We start from the raw sequence: 6,659 nt of genomic DNA on the forward strand, positions 1-6,659 counted from the left end.
CCATTGGACATCAGCAATGATATCCCTCATTCCATGTCCTCTTCTGAATCTGGCTTGAACTTCTGGAAGTTCTCTGTCAGTGTATGCTTGAAGCTGTTTCTGTACCACGTTTAGTAAAACTTTACTCACATGGAATGGATGATAGAGCTTAAAAATGTGAAGAACTTGTTGACATCACAGAGTGGAAGTCTAGCCCTGGCCCACCCATTCCAGGAGTCTTCTTTGTAAAGCCAGGAAACCCTAGACTGAGCTTGAACCCTGGTCTCAGACCAGTCCATGATGCTGGCGTGGGATTTGTTTACATTGCATCTTAGATATTGCCAAGACTTTCTCTCTGCAGTACTTACTATAGCTATTCCACCTATAGTCTTTGTAGCTCCCACTTTGTTAATGCCATTGGGTCAGTTCTGATTCATAATGACCCTGTGTAGGGTTCCCAAGGAGTAGCTGGTGACCAGGGGTTAAACTGCCAGCCTTGCGGTCAGCAGTCCAGTGCTTATCCTACAGTACCACACCAGGACTCAAAACTAGGTTGTTGCTGTTGTTAAATGCCATTAAGTCTGTTCTGACTCATAGCAACCTTGTATAGAATTTCCTAGGAGTGCCTGGTGAGTTTGAACTATCAACCTTGCAATTCAAACCAACTTTGTGGTTGAGTGCTTATCCTATGGTGCCATACCAAGGCTCCCAATAACTGGTTGATGGTGGTCATGTGCTATGGAGTCCATTCTGACTCATAGGGACCCTGTGTAGGGTTTCTGAGGCTGTAAATCTTTACAGGAGCAGAAAGCCTCATCTTTCTCCTGTGGAGCAGTTGGTGTGACTATGAGAATGTGAGGTGCTTCTGGCCCATCAAGGGGATTGGATAGCTTGCTAATAATATAAATGAAGTACATGACATCCTTGTGGGGTGGGACCATGCAAAGAAGACGTATAAAACTCTAATGAGGGGACTGGTCAGTTTTGCCATCCTGTTAGGTTTAAAATGAGCAAGCCCAGAAATGGTGACAGGGACTTCACTACCACTAAGAAAGATGATCCCGGAGTGCAGTGCATTCTTTGGACTTAAGGTCCTTGTGCTGAAACTCTTCAGTCCAGGAGAAGGAGAACTGTGACACCAGAGAAGATGAGAGACAGTGAAAAGCAGTCACAGGGAAGTGATGGCAGCAGAGATGGTAGGGCCAGCAGGCCAGCAGGCCAGCAGGAAACAGACAAATAGGCTTCCCAGCCTACAGAGCAAGAAAGCTGAGTATCTTAGGGCAGGCGACTCACTGGCAAAATGGTATGCCTCTGGGCACTTGTCTGGGAAGCTATGTTTGCCAATCCACAGAGCTAGAGCTGTGCACCTTCAGGTCAAGGCTTACTGGCGGGGCTGAGTAACTCTGGACACTTAATTGACGGAACTAAACGAGCTTTGCAATCCTTACCTGAAAAGGGCAGGGGCCAAGGGACCACATGGCTGAGAAGCCAAGGGCTAGAGAGAAATATGCCTGTAGGCACTGCTGAGTGGAAGCTGTCTTGATCAAAAAACCATATCCTGAGTGTTCCTGATCCCAAATTGTGGGTTACTGCTACTAACAATCTCCAGGATTGTGAATATTGTCTGTGGGGTCTGCATGGCCATTACAACAAATCTTTGAATGCAGCAGAGCAGTAGAGCATGCCATGGGAGGGATGGTTGGTGTCAGAATTGTTAACAGGTTTGGAGGGTAAAGACATGTCTAAGCTCTGCCTCATAGGAATTGCAGATTTGGGCTAATGCTAATTGTAATTCTTTCTACTCCTCCTGAAGTTACAGGAGGTCAGATGCCACCATCATGCCATAGTTACACTCCCCTGCTCCCTTGATTCTCATGACTCTGTGCAGGAGACAGGGCAAGTATCCTTGGTCCTTTTCCACAACCAAGGCTCAGAGAAGATTCAGATGGTGGAGGGCTCAAGCACACTGGCTTAGAGTCAGGTACACAGGATTGATCTTGGCTCCTCTTCCCTGACCATGGTTTTCTTATCTGCAATAGGTTCTAAAGAGATGTTTGCCAAAAGCTTGGCCTGGGCCTTGGCCATAAGAATCAAGACTGAGTTACTTACTGGTGACTGATAATTTCTTTTCATTACAAGAAAATTCTCTTATGTTTTTCAGCAAAGCAGTATCTCAAGAGATAGTACAATTCAAGTCAGGTTGAGGTCAAGAAGGGACCAGCATAACATAGATAATTTGGGATAAATGTGTTTTACTGATGAAGCACTTTGAGGTGAAACCATGGTAACATCAAAGTGAAGAGCTCACATTCTGACAGGCCAACTCTACCCTGACTTAAGCTGTACCTGATAAAGAGACACCATGCTAACGGACACATCCTTTTAGGGCAGTTTGGGTGTTGTCCCTCAAAATTTTTAATGTATATATCCTCTGACCCTGGGAGCATGGTGGTTCTATAAGATAATCAATGTACTATGAGCCCACCAACAATTCTGTAGGAGAAAGATGAAACTTCCTGCTCCTCCAAAGATTTGCAGCCTCAGAAATCCTATACAGGGTCTCTATGAGTCAGAATTGACTTAACAGCACTTAGCAACACCAACCCCCTGACCCAACTACTCTACTCTTAAATATTTATTCTATAGAAATGACCAGTTTAGTTGGTCCTGACTCATAGCAATACTATGTACAACAGAAGGAAACACTGCCCAGTCCTACACCATCCTCACAGTTGTTATATTTGAACCCATTGTTGTAGCCACTGTGTCAATCCATCTTATTGAGAGTCTTTCCTTTTTTTTATTAACCTTCTACCTTACTAGTCATGATGTATCCATTCTTCTCCAGCCTTTCTTATTCATTGTCCAGCCTTCACATGCATATGAGGCGATTGAAAATACCATAGCTCGGGTTAAGCACATCTTAGTCCTCAAACTGACACCTTTGCTATTTAACGCTTTAAAGAGGTCTTTTGCAGCAGATTTGCCTAATTCAATACACCAGTTTGATTTCTTGACTACTGCTTCTGTGATGTTGATTGTGGATCCAAATAAAATGCAATCCTTGACAACTTCAATCTTTTCTCTGTTGATTATGATGTTGTATTTTGGTCCAGTTATGAGAATCTTTTTTTTTTTTTTTTTATGTTGGTTGTAATCCATACTAAAGGTATAGTTTTTGATATTCATTAGTAAGTGCCTCGAGTCCTCCTCACTTTCAGCAAACAAGACTGTGTCATCTGCATATCACAAGTTGTTAATGAATCTTCCTCCAATTTTGATGCCATGTTCTTCTTTATATAGTTCAACTTCTTGGATTATTTACTCAGCATACAGATTGGAAAAAGATGGTAAAATTATATAACCTTGATGCACACTTTTCCTGATTTTAAACCATGCAGTATCCCCTTGTTCTGTTTGAATGACTGCCTCTTGGTCTATGTAAGGTTCCTCATGAGCACAATAAAGTGTTCTGGAATTCCCGTTTTTCACAGTGTTATCCATAATCTGTTGAATGTCTTTGCATAGTAAATAAAACACAAGTAAACATCTCTCTGGTATTCTGTGCTTTCAGCCAAGCTCCATCTGATGTGAGCAATGATAGCCCTCATTCCATATCCTCTTCTGAATCTTCTTTTGACTTTCTGGAAGATCCCTGTCATTGTATTGCTGCAACTGCTTCTGAATTATCTTCAGCAAAATTTTTCTTGCATGTGATAGTAATGATATTGTTCAGTAATTTGTGCATTCTGTTGGGTCACCTTTCTTTGGAATGGGCACAAATATGGATGTCTTCCAGTCAACTGGTCAGGTAACTTTATCCAAATTTCGTGGAGAACTGTGTTGCTGTTGTTAAGTGCCTTCAAGTCAGTTCCAACTCATAGTGACCCTCTATAGGGTTTGTAAGGAGCGACTAGTGAGTTTGAACCACTGACACTGTGGTTCAAACCATCCTTGTGATCAAGTGCTTATCCTACAGTGCCACACTGTAAGTAAGAGCAATAAATATAAACAAACATAAAAGCTCATAAAAGTAGTTGTTGTTGTTGTTTAAGTGCCATCGAGTCAGTACCAAATCATAGCAACCCCTAGGTACAACACAATGGAATACTGGCCGTGTCTGGGCCAACCTCACAATTGTTTCCACACTTGAGCCTATTGGTACTGCCACTTTGCCAATCTATCTCGATAGGGGTCTTACTCTTTTTCTCTGATTCTCCACCTTATCAAACATGATATCCATGTCCAAATGTAGGAGACTCAAAGTTTGGTCATCCGAGCCTCCAAGGAGCACTCTGGCTGCACTTCTTCCAACACAGATCTGTTGGTTCTTTTGGCAGCCCATAGCACATTCAATATTCTCCTCTAATACCATAACTCAAAAGCATTAATTCTTCTATGGTCTTCCTTATTCACTGTCTAGCTTTCGCATGCATATGAGGTTATTAAAAATACCATGGCTTGGGTCAGGTGTACCTTAGTCCTTAAGCTGACATTTTTGCTCTTCAACATTTTAAAAAGGTCTTGTGCAGCAGATTTGTCTAATGCAATACATCATTTAATTTCTTGTGTGCTGCTTCCACAAGTGTTGTTGATTCAAGAAGAATGAAATCCTTGACAACTTCAATCTTTTCTCCATTGATACAAATGTTGTTTATTGGTCCAGTGGTGAGGAGTTTTGTTTTCTTTTTCTTTAAAAAAGTATGTATAGGATTATGACATATACACAAGTGAATGAATGTGTGTGTGTGTGTGTGTGTGTGTGTATGTATGTAATGGAAAGAAAACATTATGAAAGAAAGAGATGGAGGTGGTGATGGAAAGAAGAAAGAAGAGTGGTCCTTGCTACCCAGAGCTTTACCATTTGGAAGAGACTCTTTACTGGGGAAGGCCAGACCCCTGGGTATGAGCTAGATGGAGAAAGTTTAGACAAAGAGAACCAAAATAAAGAATTTGAACTGCTGATCTTACGATTACAGGATTCTTTACAGTGGTTTAATGGGTCCTAAATTGAATATCGGGTGTCTTTATAAGGATAGAGAGATTTGGAGACAAACAGTCATACAGGAAGAAGGCCATGTGAAAATAAAGGCAGGAACTGGGGTTATGCTGCCACAAACCTAGAAACACCAAGGACTGTTGGCAACCAGCAGAAGCTAGAAAAGGAAAGAAAGAGTCCTTTCTGGATGCTCCTGAGGAAGGGTGGCCCTGCCAACTCCTGGATTTCAGACTTTTAACCTTAAGGACTAGGAGAGAATTGGTGCTGTCTTAAGTCCCCAAATTTTTGGTACTTTGTTATGGCAGCCACAAGAAAGCCACAAAAAGTAGTATGCATACGAGAAAAAATTAATTAATTGGGTTACTTTAAAATTTAGCACTGTTCTACTGTTTATTGAAACACACTATTAAGATGAAAAGGGAATCCACAAAGTGGGAGAGGTCATTTTCAACATACATAACTAATTGTTGCGTTGAGTCAGGTCTGACTCAACTGTATAGAGTGTCCCAGAGTGGCTGATGGGTTTGAACTGCTGCTGACCTAGTGATTAGCAGTCCAGTGCTTCTCTTACTGTGCCACAGCAGGCCTCAAACTGAAAAACTTATAATTAAAACACAACTAATAAAAAACTAATATTCAAAACATATAAAGCAGTCCTACAAATCAATCAGAAAAGACAAATAAGCATAAACAATTGGGTAAGTTTACAGAAAATTCAAATAACCAATAAACATGTGAAAAGCTGTTCAACCTCAATAGCAATCATGGAATTTCAAATTAAAATCACGTTGTTGCTGTCAAGTGTTGTCAAGTCAGTTTCAACCCATAGTGACCCTATATTGGGTTTCCAAGGAGCAGCTAGTGAGCTTGAACTGCCGACCTTGCAGTTCAAACTGACCTTGCAGTCCAGCACATTAATCCATATCAGTATACTAGGACTCCAAAAATCACACCAATATACCATTATTTAATTACCAGGTTGGAAAAATAATTTTAAATACCAAATGTTACAAGTATGGTGAAATGTTAATTGACATAATTACGTTGGAAAATCATTTGATATCTCCTAGTAAAGTTGAAACCCCTAGTATGGCACTGTAGGATCAGCACTGAACTGTGAACCACAAGGTTGGCAATTCAAACCCACCAGCTACTACTCAGAAACCCTGTACAGGGTCACTATGAGTCAGAAGCAACTCAACAGCACTTAACAACAACAACAACAGTAAAGTTGAAGAGAGGCATATATTCAGTGAAAACAATTATACTCTAAAGAGGCTTTTACACATGTACATACAAATAAGCAGAACACAGCTGAGCAATTCTACTTTTAGATATATACCACAAAGATTTAAAAGCAGGCACTCACTGACTTTTTTTTTTAATGTTTTATTGTGAATTATGTGATAGTTTACATGGGAAACCATTAGCTTTATACTTATCCTATCGTATATCGTTTCATTGCCATGATTACAATCCCCTCCATGCATCATCAGCCAACCAAAGGGTATACATTGCAAGCCTGTCCCTCTGCCGTCAGCACACAAACCCTCTCCTTCTCTGGGTCTGGAGTCCCAGCTGCTCCATCTCGCCACATCATCATCACTGTCTCCATCTCTGGCGTCACTGTTTTTCTGGGTAGGGTCCTGCACTCCGCTCTTCTCCCTTGATGGTCCCAGGG

This window comes from Chrysochloris asiatica, unplaced genomic scaffold (assembly GCF_000296735.1).
Source record: "Chrysochloris asiatica unplaced genomic scaffold, ChrAsi1.0 scaffold00014, whole genome shotgun sequence".
Taxonomy (NCBI): Eukaryota; Metazoa; Chordata; class Mammalia; order Afrosoricida; family Chrysochloridae; genus Chrysochloris; species Chrysochloris asiatica.